Source organism: Jaculus jaculus, chromosome 1, assembly GCF_020740685.1.
Source record: "Jaculus jaculus isolate mJacJac1 chromosome 1, mJacJac1.mat.Y.cur, whole genome shotgun sequence".
In the NCBI taxonomy this organism is placed as follows: domain Eukaryota; kingdom Metazoa; phylum Chordata; class Mammalia; order Rodentia; family Dipodidae; genus Jaculus; species Jaculus jaculus.
Window position 1 is genome coordinate 143626690 of NC_059102.1, and position 16588 is coordinate 143643277.

At 52.5% G+C, this 16588-nt stretch overlaps 1 non-coding gene across 1 annotated transcript; it reads right to left on the reverse strand.

Moving 5' to 3' along the window:
- Positions 1-9876: 9876 nt before the first annotated feature.
- Positions 9877-9983, reverse strand: LOC123458129. The gene has a single exon (XR_006635427.1). It is a non-coding gene; the product is annotated as a U6 spliceosomal RNA (small nuclear RNA).
- Positions 9984-16588: the final 6605 nt, after the last annotated feature.

A 16588-nucleotide genomic window follows, 5' to 3' on the forward strand; every position in this document is an offset into this window, starting at 1 on the left:
TGGAAACATCAAGTGTACTGAAGCCAAGCCTGGGCTACAACGGGAAGACCTCTGTCTCAAACAAACAACAAAAAAGTTCTAGGAACTGGAGGAGAGATAGCTTAGCGGTTAAGGCACTTGCCTGAGAAGTCTGAGAACCCAGGGTTCAATTCCCCAGGACCCATGTAAGCCAGATGCACAAGGTGACTCATGGATCTGGAGTTCCTGTGTAATGGCTGGAGCCTCTAGCATACCTACCCTCTTTCTATCTGCTTCTCTCTCTCTCTCTCTCTCTCTGATAAATAAATAAATAAATGATGTTTTTACGTTCTTGATGGGTGTGATACACATCTTTAATCTCAGCACTCAAGAGGCTGAGGTAGAGGGATTGAGGTCATCTTGGACTACACAATGACTTTCAGGTCTGGCTGCGCTAGAGTGAGGCCCTGCCACAAAAAAAAAAAAAAAAAAAAAGGTGTTGTGTTGGGCTGCAGAGATGGCTTAGTAGTTAAGGTGCTTGCTTGCAAAGCCAAAGGGCTCAGGTTCAATTCCTCAGGATCCATGTAAGCCAGATGCACAAGGGGGCACAAGCATTTGGAGTTTGCAGCGGCTAGAGGCCCTGATGCATGCATTCTCTCTCTCTCTCTCTCTCTCTCTCTCTCTCTCTCTCCCTCTCTCTCTCTCTCTCTCTCTCATAAATAAAAATAAACACTTTATGCCTGGGGTGGTGGCGCACACCTTTAATCCCAGCACTTGGGAGTCAGAGGTAGGAGGATCGTAGTGAGTTCAAGGCCACCCTGAGACTACATGGTGAATTCCAGGTCAGCCTGTGCTACAGTGAGACTCTACCTGGAAAAGCAAAAATAACATAAATAAATAAATAAATAAACACTTTTAACAAAAGTGCTGTGACTGGCAAGGAGCAATGAAGACCAAAGGAGTCTTGGAGGACATAGGTCCAAGCTCTCTACTTAGAAGGAAGGCCTGGAGACAGTCTTGCTTCCAGGCACATTCTCGTGAGAGTTGGGGAACCAAGGGTCAAAAGGGTCAAAAAGATCCTGGCCCTCCAGCTTGGAGCCTCCCCCACCCCAAGAGCCTGGCGCTTGAAAGCGAGAGGGAGCCGCTGGCTGTCTGCCACCTCGCTGGCTCAGCAAGCCTAGAACCCCAGACCCTGACCCATGCAGGTGCTGGCCTAAGGTGACCACCCCAAGTAGGCGGGCAGGCCTGCAGGTGCCAGCTCCTGCACCTCCATGCCACCCCACCTGCGCTGAGCACCGGCTTCTAGAGTGGTGGGTCCAGCTGCCCACGGTGTCCCCCGAGGGGGAGGCAGCTACCCTCTCTGAACTCGGTTTCCTCGTTTCCAAGAGGATGTGAAATCTGGTTTCTGGGCTGGGCTGCGAACCCTCCTCCCCAGGGCAGCAGGCGCTTCTCCAGTACCACCCCGGCCCTGGTTCACAGATGAGCAAACTGAGGCTCGGAAGGATGCGCTGGCCCCGGGCTCGCCGGGCGGCGGGATGACCGGGGGCGGCCCCGCCCCGCCCCGCGGGTCTGCAGCCGGCAGCCCGAGCTCGGCCCCCGCGGCCCCACCGAGGGATCGATAAGTAATTTCGCCGCCGCGGCCGCCCCAGTTTCTTCCCGATAATTGTGCGCCGGCAGCTGCGAGCGAGGCCCCCGCCCGCGCGCGATCAATTGACACGGCCACCGGGCGGCAGGAAAACTCATTTTTCTCTCCCTCCCCGGCTCCCGGTGGGCGCGGGCTGAGCTCGCCTCTCGGCCCGCCGCGGAGGGGCGGGGATGTGGCCGGGCTGACCCGGCCCCACGCGGCCTTTCCCGAGGTGGCCAGCGATGCTCCACGCTCCGGTCATCCCTGGCTGGGGAGGGGGAGGTGAGTGGGAGGGGGAGGAGAATGGGGAAGGACGCAGAGCGCAGGCGCGTGGGATGGACCACGAGTTGAGATTCCGGACTCAGCATCATCTGCCATGACTGCGTGCCTCGGTTTCCCCTTCTTGCCGAAGGGCCTTGGCACGGTGTTGGGCACACCGAGTTGCGGAGAGGGTGCCCAGGGAAGCCTGGTTGAATGGCGAGGTCCTAAGCACCAGGCAGGCAATTTTCCATCAGCCTGGCCCTGAGCACCAACTGTGCGCTGAGTCTGGTTCGGGCCTCCCTCAGCACAGAATTGCTTTGGCGTTGAAGGAGGGGATGGGCCTTCAAGATAACCCAAGAGGAAGAGATAGTGGGGGAAGAGGATGGCAAAAGCCAGAGGGGAAAATAAAATAAGGTGAATGGGGTTGAGTTGGTGGGGGCACAGCAATGCAGCCCACCCCCCAATATCCAGCCAGGACCCACCCTGCAAGACTCAGCAGAGAGGCCCCTCCCCAGGCTTTCCCTGCAGAGCTCAGAGCTGCAGGCTGCCCAAGGTCGCTGGAAACCTGCAGACTTGGCATTCTCTGAGGGAGGAGAGGGGAGGAGGGAGAAGCTGAGACGTGGGTGGGAGTCTCCCTGTGGAGGAGTGCAAGGGATGGAGGAAGAGACAGCGGAGGTTGGATGGCAGCAGGGAGAAAAGGGGTGCAGAAAGAAGGAGGGAGAAGGGGTATCAGAGCTCCTACGGCCAAGGTGTCCTGGAGCATCAAGAGCCTGGCCACAGGGGCTCTGGTGAGAAAGGGGCTATCCCAAGGTCACAGTACATGTAGGGGACACAGTTGTGCTCCTGGAGCCTACGACCAGCCCCTGGGGAAGGGCAAGAGAGACTGAGAAGAAAGGAAGGAAGAAGAGAGGGAGGAATTTTGGAGGGGAGGAGGAGGGGTGCTTTCAGTAGTCAGAGCCCCCCCCCAACCCACTGAGTCTCTGGGAGGCCAGAGCTTCTGGGAGCCACAAGGGTGGGTCATGACATTTACAGAGGATCCAGGAAGACTGATGGGGCCTCTGGGAGTCAGATCTGCTGGCCAGCCTCATCCCTACCCCTCATTTCCGAGGACAAGCCAGCGTACTGAAGTCCCACATGGTAGAGCCAGGCGTGGTGGCGCACGCCTTTAATCCCAGCACTCTGGAGGCAGAGGTAGGAGGATCACTATGAGTTCCAGGCCACCTTGAGACTATGTAGTGAATTCCAGGTTGGTCTGGGTCTGGGCTAGAGTGAGACTCTACCTGGAGAAACAAAACAAACAAACAAAACAATCCCCCCATGGTGGCAGGGTGTGGGGCTAGACAGGGGTAGGAGCCCACAGTTGGTGGAGAAGCAAGGTGTTTAGTACCTTCCCTTGCCTCAGTTTGCTCGTCTCAAAATGGGACAGCTGGTGAGGTCCTGAGGGTCTGCAGTCCTTTCTTCCCTCCACAGTCCTGGCCGTGCCTGGCTCAGAAGAGCCCAACAGCCCAGTGACTCAGCAGGAAGGGAAGGAAGGAGATGGTTGGCAACCAAATGAGGTTAGCTGGGAGAAGCAGGCCTGGCCAGGGCCTGCGTGTGGAATGGTACAGAGCTAGTTCTCACCCACCTGCCGGTCCGTCCATCCATCCATCCACCCACCCACCTACCCATCTGTCCATCCATCTACCCTTCCATCTATCTAAACACTAGATCGCTCAGCAAATAGTGGGTAAATGTTACGGGCAGCACCATGGAGAGGGGTGGGCTGCTCCCCCTCCTCCTCCCCACAACTCCCACATCTCCACCTTCGGTGGGCTGCGATCACGGCTGCTCCAGACTGGTTGCCAGAAGCAGACATAGGCTCACTGGGTGACCTAGGAAGGCCCCTAGCCCTCTCTGTGCCTTGGATGACCAACGACCATCACGGACCTTTCACTGTGTGCCTGGGAGAGGTCGTGCCTCTCTCTGGTGCCTGTCACGTCAATCAATACCTCATTCCCCTACAAACTGAAATGAGGCGACAGGGACTGCTCACGGTCACACAGCCAGTAGTTGGGGGTGGGATGGAAAGTGAGTTCAGGTTTGTCTGCTACAACCTGCCCCTTACCAGGGATCTTACCATAGTACCTCAGACAGAACTGGGTCATGTAGTGTGCCTGAGGGCCCCAGAGGTCCCTCATCCTTCCCCTTGGTGGTGGCTCTGGCTGATGGATATCTCTGAAAGGCCTCTAGAAGACTGAACAGTCATGGTGAAACTAGCCTCCTGGGCTTGTCCTGGACTGGAAGGATGGACAAGCATCACTTTAAAGAGAAGGGAGCTCTGAGGGTCAGTGGTGGGCAGGTAGGACAGCCTCAGGGGAATGGTCCTGCACTACATCCTGTGGCAGGCCTCAGCTTCCCCATGTGTAAAATGGGCATGATGACTAATGGATAGGATCCTACCATGCCACGACCAAGTTGATGGCCATGGAGAGTCACAGTAGAGGCGTGACCACAGGGTCATCTGGAAAAGATGTTGGATCGGCCAGCTCGGCGAAGGCGCTGCCATCACAAGCGGCCTGTCCCCAGGTGCCAGGCATGTGGTCCAGGCATGGACCGGTGGTCTCCATGCCCCTCACCGCCACTGCCATGTGGATTTGTGCTGTCGCCTCCAGTTCCTTTGTCAGGTGGGAGGCTGTTACAGTTACCTTCTCATTTCTGGGACAAAACACCCAACAACAATAACAACAGAAAAAGCAGCTGATGGGAGGATTTATTTTGGCTTTACAGTCTCGAGGGGAAGCTTCCTAGAGGCAGGAGACAACGTGGCATGAGCAGAGGCTGAACATCACCTTTGCCACAGCAGGTGTTAAACAGCAGCAGGCAAATGAGCCAACCTCAGGCAAGGGTAAGCCCCACCCCCGACAACACATCTCCTCCAGCAAGACTCCGCTGCCCAAATTGCCACCAGCCTGGGGCCAACCATTCAGAACACGTACGTTTATGGGAGACATCTCATTCAAGCCGCCACAGAGGTCTTGGTTACCTGGGACAGGTAGGAGGGGAAGCGAGGACAGAGGAGAAAGGGGCCCTGACACCAGCAAAGGGCCCACTAAATTCAAAGCCACGGCTGGATCTGGTCGCACTGTTACCTTTGGGCGAGGACCAGCAGGCGAGGCTGGGGGTTACCATGCAGGGTTGGGAACTGCCCCAGTGATAGCTGTGATGAGGGTTCTTGCTTCTCTTGGTGCTGTTCTTGTGAAAAGTCTTCTAGGGAGTGCAGGTGGCCAGCATGTAAGCCCGGGGAAGGGAAGGGAAGGGCAGAGCTGGGGTTGCAGGGAGTAGAACTGCATTGAGAAACAATCCTGGGCTCCTTCAAGCCTCTTGGCTTGGCATCATACCCCAGACCAGCTGCTAGAACCAGGCTTTGCAGACGTGAGCACGCTGCACAAAGCCAGCTGCCCACGTCTCACCTCCTGCCCAGGGCTTCACTGATGCCCCCAGGCAGCTCCGATGACCCTGGGGATCGGCGCTTGGCTTCAGCCGTAGTGAACTCAGCAGTGTGAGTCCTTGAAGACTTTGTCCCCTCTGCTCCGACATGGCAGACTTTCCCTCAGCTCTACTTCAGGAGGACACGAACCAACAGGGACACTGTGAGGGAAATTATGACAGCTCATGTTCACAGGCTGAAGGACTGACCTATAGTCCTCAGAACGTGACTGTAGCCAGCCATGGTGGCACAAGCCTGAAATCCCAGCACTCAGGAGGTAGAAGCCGGAGGATAAAGAGTTCAAGGCCAGCTCAGATACACAGTGAGTTCAAGGCCAAAATAGGGTTTCATGTGGCTCCCTGTGTCTCCAAGCAAACAGAAGTAGCTGACAATGTGCTTGCCTGGCATGCACGGAGCCCAGGGTTCCATTGCCAGCACTGTATAAACTGGACACACCTGTAATCGCAACAGCTCAGGACCTGGAGGCAAGGGGCTCAGGAACTCAGGGTCATTCTCAGCTGTTTAGTCATTTGAGGCCAGCCTGGGATACATGAGAATATTTCTTTAAAAAAATAAATCGAGGGCTGGAGAGATGGCTTAGCGGTTAAGTGCTTACCTGTGAAGCCTAAGGACCCTGGTTCGAGGCTCGTTTCCCCAGGACCTACGTTAGCCAGATGCACAAGGGGGCGCACACGTCTGGAGTTCGTTTGCAGTGGCTGGATGCCCTGGCATGCCCATTCCCTCTCTGTCTGTCTTTCTCTCCCTCTCTCTCTCTCTCTGTCACTTTCAAATAAATAAATAAAAATGAACAAAAAATATTTTTAAAAAATCGAGGGCTGGAGAGATGGCTTAGTGGTTAAGGCGCATGCCTACAAAGCCTAAGGACCCAAGTTCGACTCTTCAGGTCCCACGTAAGCCAGATGCACATGGTGGCACATGCGTCTGGAGTTCATTTGTAGTGGCTGAAGGCCCTGGAGTGCCCATTATCACTCTCTCTTACTCACTCTCTCTCTCTCTCTCTGTGTGTGTCTCCCTCTGTCTCAAATAAATAAACAAAATTTAAATCTTAAAAAAAAAATCGAATAGGGCTGGGAAGATGGCTCAGTGGTTAAAGGACCTTGCTTACAAAGCCTATAGACCCGGGTTCCGTTCCTCAGTATTCACGTAAAGGCAGATGCAAAGTGGTGCATGTGTTTGGAGTTTGTTTGCAGGGGCAAGAGGCCCTGGTATACCGCACACACACCCACACACTCTCCTTTGCTCAGAAATAAATGACTTTTTTTTCAAGACAGGGTCTTACTCTAGCCTCTCACTCTATAGCCCTAGTCTGGTCTGAAACTCACAGTGATCCTCATACCTCAGCCACCCTAAATGCTGGGATTAAAGGCATGGACCACTACATCACTTAATAAAAAATATTTTTAGAGGGCTGGAGAGATGGCTTAACAGTTAGGGTGTTTGCCTGCAAAGCCAAAGGACCCAGGTTCAGTTCCCCAGGACCCATGTAAGCCAGATGCACAAGCGGCACATGTGCATGGGGTTCATTTGCAGTAGCCATAGGCCCTGGCACGGCCATTGTCTCCCTCTGTCTCTGTCTTCTCTCTCTCTCTCTGCTTGCAAATAAATAAAAATAAAAAATTATTTTAAAATACTTTTAGGCCTGGAGAAATGGCTTAGTGGTTAAGGCTTGCCTGTGAAGCCTAAGGACTAATGTTTGACTCTCCAGATTCTATGTAAACCAGATGCATAAAGGTGAGGCAAGCGCAAGGTCGCACTTGCCCACTAGGTGGCGAAAGTGTCTGGAGTTTGATTGCAGTGGCTGAGACCCTTTTGCACCAGTTCTCTCTCTATGTCTCTCCCAAATAAAAAAAAATATTTTTTTAAATAAATTCAAACAGAACAAGAAATTCTCCCCACAAAAACGACTGTATTTGGTGATACGGTGGTATGTTTGGAGCCCCCCCTTTTCTGTGGTGAACCTCTGAGTGATGGTATTAAGGAGTAGTGCTCTTTGAGGGTAGAAAGCTCTGTCCTTATGAGCAGGGTGAATGCCTTCATAAAACTCCTCTGGGGATGCTGCCACTCATGAGCCAGGAAACAGGCCTGTCACCGACACCAAACCTACTGAATCCATGTCCAGAACTGTGAGCAGTAAACGTCTGTTGTTTGCAAGCCAGCCACCTCCTGTGTCCTTCCTCACGGAGGCCCTCCCACCCTGAGCCAGAAAGGGTCACTGAGAGATGGTTCGTCACTCACTTGAAAGGCAGAGGTTCAAGGCCAGCCTGGGGCTACATAGTGAGTTCCAGATCAGCCTGAGCTAGAGTGAGACCTTACCTTGAAACAAACAAAGATAGAGAGATGGCTATATTAAAATTCAGTCATCTGGAGGGCGCTAATCCAGTAGGACTGCTGTCTGTGAGGAGAGGCAGGACAGACACTGAACCAGGAGGTGACATGGTGATACTGGGTCAAGGTTGCCGTCTGTAAGTAAGCCAAATAGCTTCAGAAGAAACATGGCCTGCAGCCTCTGACCCCAGTCTCAGAAGTCAGGCCTCCAGGAGTGCACAGGCCATGGAAACTTCTGGAAACCCTCCTCATCCCCATCTCCCAGGCAAAGGAACAAGGCCAGCCTCCCGCAGGTGCTTCCCAGCAGCAGAGTGCAAGTTCTTGTCTGGAAGTACACGGTGGGGACTCCAGGTCCTTTGGTCCAGAATGCTCCCACAGTCTCCTTTCCTGGATTCTGGAAGCTTCTCCCACTTCCTCATTTGGTCTTGTCAGAAGTCCCTCTGCCTGTACCCCTGTGAACCAAGGCTCCGGCCCCTGGCTGTCTCTTCACTATAGTTTCCCTTCCTTCCCTCTTTCTTACTTTTATTTTTATTTATTTGAGAGAAAGAATGGGCCTCTAGCCACTGCAAATGAACTCCAGACGCATGTGCCACCTTGTGCATCTAGCTTACATGATGGATACTGGGGAATCAAACCTGGGTCCTTAGGCTTCTCAGGCAAGCACCTTAACCACTAAGCCATCTCCAGCCCTCCTTCCCTTTTTTTTTTTTTTTTTTTAAGTTTTTCAAAGTAGGGTCTCACTCTGGCCCAGGCTGACCTGGAATTCACTCTGTAGTCTCAGGGTGGCCTCAAACTCACAGCGATCCTCCTACCTCTGCCCCCCCCGAGTGCTGGGATTAAAGGCGTGCACCCCCACGCCGGGCTTCCTCCCTCCTTCTTTTGAAGGCTCCTCGCCAGCTCCACACACTCTTACAATCACGCACACACGTGGCCTCTCTCTCCCTCTCTCTCACCCCTTCCACCCACCCTCAACAGAGAGCCTCCTCCACAGCACGCTGCCTGGCTAGGGTGAGCAGCCTTTGCTTGGGCCGAGTGCCATGGGCTTCCTCCCAGCCCCTCCCTCTGAGGTGAAGACCAGGGCTTTGCCCAGGAAACACACAGTGCATGTTTACTAGAATTCTCCCTGGGTCTCAGGACTGGCTTCTTCCCAGGGAGAGCTAAACTTGGAGAAGTGAGGCTAACCCCCCGCCCTCCCTGAGGGCAGGCTGTAATGTGGTAGGGTGGGGAGTGTGCTACAAGAAGCCTGAGCTGTCACCTCATGTCTGTGTGACCCCCTTGACTGCTCAGGACACTCTCCAGAAACCCTCAGCCCCTGGGGGGGGGGGGTGGTGGGAAGGAAGCAGGTAGTCACCAGAGAACAGCTGGCCTGAGCTCCTGACCCAGGCAAACACTTGCCGATAGCCCATAGCAGATGTGACTGTGATTCCAATCAGGGGCCCGCCCCGGCGAGGACTGTCCATGGGGTGATTTGACTCAGTGGGAGAGGGTGTTCAGAGAAGAGAGGAACCTTAGGGCAGCGGTGGGGAAGGAGGGAACAGCACCAGGGCCTGGGCAGGCAGGGAGCTGTGGAAGGTCCAGCACTGGAGAAGGACTAGGGGAGCTTTCAGGAGGAGGCTGGAAAAAACTAAGGATTTTTTAAAAAAGATTTATTTTATTTATGTATTTAGAGACACAGAGGGGTGGGGAAGAGAGAGAAAGATAGAGTGAGAAAGTACGCCAGGGCCTCTAGCCACTGCAAAGGAACTCCAGACATGTGCGCCACCATGTGCATCTGGCTTACGTGGGACCTGGAGAATGGAACCTGGGTCTTAGGCTTCGCAGGCATGCGCTTTAACAGCTAAGCCATCTTTCCAGCCCCCTGCTTTTATTATTGCATGTGTGTGTGCATGCGTAGATCGGAAGTTGATGTTGAGTGTCTCTCTTTTTCTTTCTTTTTTATATTTTCTTTTTTTTAATTTTTTTGTTTATTTTTATTTATTTGAGAGCGACAGACAGAAAGAGAAAGAGGCAAAGAGAGAGAGAGAGGAGAGTGGGCGTGCCAGGGCCTCTGGCCACTGCAAACGAACTCCAGATGTGTGCACCCCCTTGTGCATCTGGCTAACGTGGGTCCTGGGGAATCGAGCCTTGAACCAGGGTCCTTAGGCTTCACAGGCAAGTGCTTAACCGCTAAGCCATCTCTTCAGCCTTTTTTTTTTTTATTTTCAAAAGAGGTTTATTTTGGAAAAATATGGAATGCTTCACGAATTTGCCTGTCATCCTTGCGCAGGGGCCATGCTAATCTTCTTTGTATTGTTCCAATTTTAGTATATGTGCTGCCGAAGTGAGCACTTTTCTTTTTTTTTTTATGTAGGGTCTCACTCTAGCCCAGGTTGATCTAGCATTCACTGTGTAGTTTAAGGTGGCCTCGAGCTCACAGCAGTCCACCTTTGGCCTCCAGAGTGCTGGGATTAAAGGCATGAACCACCATGCCTGGCCCTGAGTGTCTTTTTTGTTTTGTTTTGTTTTTGTTTTTCGAGGTAGGGTCTCACTGTAGCCCAGGCTGAGGTGGAATTCACTCTGTAGTCTCAGGGTGGCCTCGAACTCACGGCAATCCTGCTACCTCTGCCTCCCAAGTGCTGGGATTAAAGGCGTGCACCACCACGCCCAGCCTGGGTGTCTTTTTTGATCATTCTCCAATTTACCTAGGCAGGCTCTCTCATTGGAGTCCAGAGCTCACAGGTTCAGCTAACTCTAGCTGGCCAACTTGACACAGGGATTCTCTGGCTCTGCCTCCCAAGCACCGGCACTACAGGCAGGCCACCATGGCCAGGCCGCTTCATGTAGGAGCTGGGGATCCACACTCTGGTCCTCACACTTGTACAGGCCACCTCCTCAGCCCCATGCTAAGAACTACCGTCTTGGGCTCATCGGTGAAGCACTTGCCTAGCGCACACAAGGCCCTGGCTCCATTGCCAACACTGCAAAACAAGAGACAGAAACCAGAACCAAGGGCTGGAGAGATGGCTTAACGGTTAAGGTGCTTGCCTGCGAAACCAGAGGACCCAGGTTCAATTCCCCAGTATCCATGTAAGCCAGATGCACAAGGGGGCACATGCATCTGGAGTTCTTTTGCAGTGGCTGGAGGCGCTGGCATGTCCATTCTCTCTCTGTCTGTCTCCTCTCTATCTCTGCTTTCAAATAAATAAATTTTAAAAAATTGCCAGGCGTGGTGGCTCACGCCTTTAATCCCAGCACTCGGGAGGCAGAGGTGGGAGGATTGCTGTGAGTTCGAGGCCACCCTGGGACTCCATAGAGAATTCCAGGTCAGCCTGAGCTACAGTGAGACCCTACCTCGAAAAACCAAAAATAAATTAATTAATTAAAAAACAAACAAAAACAGAAGCAAGATGCTTGCCTTTATCCTGCAGACATTTGTTTACAGGCCCTGCTCCAGCTGCTGGACAGGAACCTCAGGCCAGGGGAGAAAACCCAAGCCTGGCAGGGAGCCTTGGGGGGGCTCACCTGCATGAATTAACAGAGGAAAGTCCCGGAACTAAGCCCCGCCCTCATCTCCCTGTGGCTGGAGATTCCTGCTTTGTACCCTCAATTTCCAGATGAGGAAACTGAGGCCCAGAGAGAGACAGGTATTGGTCCTACGTGATGCCCCTGCGTTTGTTCACTGGCCAAACCTCACTGAGCATGTGTCAGTGCTGGGCCTCCACTGTGCTGGGGGCTGGAAAGGAGGAGAGCAGAGACAGCCCTGTCCTGCAGGGCATGCTGGGAAAACACTGCAGGGCCCGGGATTCAGGAAGGAAAACAGATGGAGGAAACATGATGCTGATGACAAAATAATGAGGAGCAAGTGCCCTCAACCCCACCCCCCACCCAGGGCAACCTTCTCTAATGCCAGCTCACCACAGCTTCAGTGTAGACAGAGTGCAGTGTGGTCGCCTTGACACAGGACCAGCATTAAGGTCATGTAATGGGGAAATTGGGGTTCTGGGGTGCTTCCTGTAACCTTCAAGCCCCAAGTTCATATCTACATGCTAACCAAAGGATGGGCAATTCCAGAGTCAAGAGAGCGATTTTTAAAATGCCACATTTATTTAGATTTTACAAAAGAATGTGGAAAGGGGAAGGCAGGGAGGTAAAGGGAAAAGAAGTGGGGAGAAGAAAAGTATACACGTGGAGCCCAAAAGCCCTTGTGGGCCACGTGTATCTCAGGAGTCCATGTGACCAGACAGATGGCAGGGGAGCGTGGAAAGACAAGAGAAAAGAAAATTCAAGGAGCTCCTGCCATGAAAGGAGCTGGAGGGGATAAAGAACCCATGCAGAGAGTAAGGACTAGGGGACCCTCTTGGCTGGGCCTGAGCCTGAGCCTAGTCCGAGCCACCCAAGGCCCAGCTGAGGGAAAAGCTTACCCCACCCACAGCTGGAAGTTCCCAAGGGACCACAGAAAGCCTCCCATCCCCTTGCACAGGTATTTATACCCTCAGGGAGGTGGGCTGTCTTCTGGCCCAGGTGAATCAGAGGACCAGCTGGTTGGTTGGGGCTAGGGGCTGTCTCAGGAAGAGGTTAGCTGGGGCACTAACTTCGGGAGGGGGTGCTGAATTTGACCAACCACAATGTTTAAATCCCATGAAAGACCTCCTTCCCAGGAGAGGTCCTGGTTGTTTGTGGGAAAAGAGGTCTTTAGGGAACCAGGCAAAAGATAAGAAGTCAGTCTGCATTTTTCACCTTCAGGAGTCCAGTCACCCTCACTCTACCCCCCTCTCAGTCAGAGAGGTGGAGTGACCTGCTAAAAGTTACACAGCGTGCCTGGGGTGGTGCTGCAGCCTTTAATCCCAGCCCTTGCGAGGAAGAGGTAAGAGGATCACTGTGAGTTCAAGGCCACTCTGAGACTACATAGTGAATTCCAGGTCAGCCCTACCTCGGAAACAAACAAACAAACCAACAACAACAACAAAAATTTGCACAGCCGTGGGGCCGGTTGGTGGGCTCAGAGTGGACCAGACCCCATCCTCCCTAGAGCTTTCCTTAGACTTTTCTGGCCCAGACAGGGGCTGGGGGAGGGGGCTGTTGGAAGGAAGAGTGGTTGGGCAGAGGGTCCCTTGGTAACACTAGGAGTTCTCAGCTCCAACGCCCATTCAGTGGAGGGGTCCCTGATGGGCAGGTGAAGGTCACAGAGAGGTCAATGTCCCTCCCTACAAGCTCCTTCTCCCTCCCCTTGCCCATGCCCACAAGGCAACCTCTGTGCATGAGGACTCTGTCCATCCTCCTTCTCCTGCCCCTCCCAGGCATGGTCCTCCCTAAGTCACCTATCCCTCATCACTAAACTCAGTGCACACACGTGCTACACTGGCCTTGAGTATTCTGCTTGCATGGAGACATCAGCACTCATTCGTCTATCCACACACCCACCCATCCACTGGACAAAGACCTGGGTGGGCACGTGTCCCTGAGAGAAGACAGTTACCCATGAATGACATGTAGGCGTGGCTGTGAGATCAGGGTAGCATCCAGGAGGAAGGTGCCCTGGGCCAGGGGAGCAGAGCAATTACTGCCACTGGGGTGACAGTCACAGAGGGCTACCTGAAGGAGGTGACAGTGTTTTAAGACCCAAAGACAGGGCAAGTGGTAGTCAATGAAGAGAAAAGCATTCTCGGGCTGGAGAGATGGCTCAGAGGTTAAGGCACTTGCCTGCAAAGCCTATCAACTGGAGTTTGATTCCCCAGTACCCACATAAAGCTAGAAGTACGATGTGGCACATACATCTGGAATCCACTTGCAATGGCTTGAGGCCCTGGTATGCCCATTCTCTCTGTGGCCTGGTGTGGTGGCACATGTCTTTAATCCCAGCTCTTGGGAGGCGGGGTTAGGAAGATCACTGTGTGTTTGAGGCTACCCTGAGGCTAATTCCAGCTCAGCCTGGGCTAGAGCAAGATCCTACCTTGAAAAACCCAAACAGAAAGCATTCTAGACAGAGGGAACAATGTGTTGGAAGGTCTCAACTCCCTCAATACCCGGGCCCTAGGGCAGTGGGTCCAGGGAAGGTGGGGCTGGACCACAGGGGCATGCTAGAAAGTTGGGGGAACCAGGCTGAGTAGAGCTGGACTGGGAAGGGTCCTAAGGCCATGGTGAAGATTTGAGCTTCTCCCAAGACCCATAGGTCCATGACGACGCCTCAGGAGGCTGAGAACTGGCACCCAGAGCTGTGGTCTCCTGCCTGAACCTGTGACCTCTGGCCTCTGAGACCCCAGGTTAAAAAGCAGCATGAGCATTGGACAGATGGCTTGGCAGTTAAGGCTGTGAAGGCCTGTGAAGCCCAAAGGCTCATGTTCTGCTCTCCAGACCCCACGTAAGCCAGATGCACAAGGGGACAAGTGCACAAGGTCACACGTGTACGCAAAGCGGCGCACGCATCTGCAGTTTGATTGCAGTGGCTGGAGGCCCTGGCGTGCCAATTCTCTCTCTCTCATAAAAAAATACAAAAAAAATTAATTTAAAAAAAAGCAACAGAGCCAGAGCGCGGAGCACGGGCCGGAGGGAGGGAGGGAGGGAGGGAGGGTGGGCGAGGGGGAAAAAAAAAAAGCAACAGAAACAGACCCAAGGGGGAAGAAACAGCAAGCCTTTTTGTTTGTATGCTTCATTTTACTTTATTTTTTGGCATGCTATGTGTGTGGTGTTCATGCTTGTGTGTACATGTTCACATACGTGTGGGTGCGTGTACATGTATGTAGAAACTAGAGGGGGACATTAGGTGTAACATCAATGTCTTCCTCAATCACTCTGCACCTTTAAAAAAAATTAGAGAGGTTAGAGAGATGGCTTAGTGGTTAAGGCACTTGATTGCAAAGCCAAAGGACCCAGGTTCAATTCCTCAGGACCCACATAAGCCAGATGCACAAGGGGGCGCGTGTGTCTGGAGTTCGTTTGCAGTGGCTGGGTGCCCTGGCGTGCACATTCTCTCTTTCTCTCTCCCTCTCTGTGCCTCTTTCTCTCTCTCAAATAAATAAATAAAAATAAAGTAAAATAATTAGAAGCTGGGCGTGGTGGAGCATACCTTTAGTCCCAGCATTTGCGAGAGGCAGAGGCAGGAGGATTGCTGAGAGTTCAAGGCCACCTTGAGACTACATAGTGAATTACTGGTCAGCCTGAACTACAGTGACACCCTACCTCATTAAAAAAAAAAAAAAAAAAAAAACTTAGCTGGGCATGATGTCTCATGCTTTTAATCCCAGCACTAGGGAGGCAGAGGTCAGTGGATTGCTGTGAGTTCAAGGCCACCCTGAGACTATATAGCGAATTTCAGGTCAGCCTGGGCTAGACAGTGAGACCCTACCTCAAAACAACAACAACAACAAAAATACACTTCAGGGCTGGAGAGATGACTCAGTGATTAAAGGTGCTTGATTGTAAAGCCTCTTGGCCCAGGTTCAATCCCAGTCACCCACATAAAGCCAAATGCACAAAATTCCACATGCATCTGAAGTTCATCTGCAGACAAGAGGCCCTGGTGGGCCTTCACTTACTTTATTTCTCTCTCGCTCACTCTCTCTCTCTAATAAATAAGTTTAAAAAATACCACAAAACCCAGAACACTTCAGAGCCCAGGATAACAAAAGGCCCCGGGCTCCATCCCCAGCACTCGCTCTTCACACAGAAACCAGCTGCGGGCGCTGCGAAAAGCACACGGGTTTCCGCTGTGCCCCAAACACGAAGTGTCCTGCCTGAGGCCCTGTGCAGGAAGTGACTGGAGTAGCTCCGATGGCTTCCTCTCTGAGCCCAAAGCCCACGTCTGCGGTTTGAAGATTTTGAGATATGGAAGTCGGTTCTCTCTCCCTGTTGGATGCCCAGAACTCCCCCTCCTCCCCTCCCTTCCCTGCCCTCCCAGAACCCTCAGGTGGGCATCCCATTGGCACCCTGGTGAATAGAGTAGAATAGAGGCCTTTAACCTGGGGGTCTGCCTCAGAAAGATGTCAGTGAGTTCAGAAGCCGGGATCCCAAGTCCCATCTCATGAGCCTCCACAGTTTAGAATCCCATCAGCCCCAAACACTTTTTTAAATTTGTTTTGTTTTTTGTTTGCTTTTTGATGTAGGGTCTCACTCTATCCCAGGCTGGCCTGGAATTCCCTATGTAGTCTCAGGGTGGCCTCAAACTCACAGTGATCCTCCTACCTCTGCTTCCCGAGTGCTGGGATTAATCCAAACACTCTTGGGCCCCATCCTCAGAGGCACCCGGTGCTTCCCTCCCAGAGCTTCAGAATCCATCAAAATTGGTGGAGAATTCTCAACACCTCACTCCTCAGCTTTCCTTTGAGACTCTTCCTTGAATCTTGTTAAAGCCTTTGTTGTTACGTCCCAAATGTAGTTTGTTTGTTTTGAAACAGGTTCTCAGTGTTATAGTCCAGGCTGGCCTCCAACTTGAGGTCATCCTGCTTCTGTCTCCCCGTTGCTGGGATCACAGAAAACTGATGAATATGGTATTTTAAAAATATTTAATTAATTTATTTATTTGAGAGAGAGAAAGAAGAAGGGAGAGAGGGAGGGAGAAAGGGAGAGAAGGGGTATGCCAGGGCCTCTAGTCACTACAAATCAATTCCAGATGCATGCACCACCCTATGCATCTGGCTTTATGTGGGTACTGGGGAACTGAACCTGAGTCCTTTGGCTTTGCTGGCAAGCACCTTAACTGCTAAGCCATCTCTTAAGCCTATAAATGTGGTTTTTCTTTAAATATATTATTATGCCAGGTGTGGTGGTACACACCTTTAATCCCAGCACTCCGAAGGCAGAGGAAGGAGGATCGCTGTGAATTCAAGGCCACCCTGAGAGTACATAGTTAATTCTAGGTCAGCCTTGACCAGAGTGAGACCCTACCTCAAAAAAACAACAACAGACTGATTGAGATGGGGAGATATGATGAAGAATGGAGTTTCAAAGGGGAAAATGTG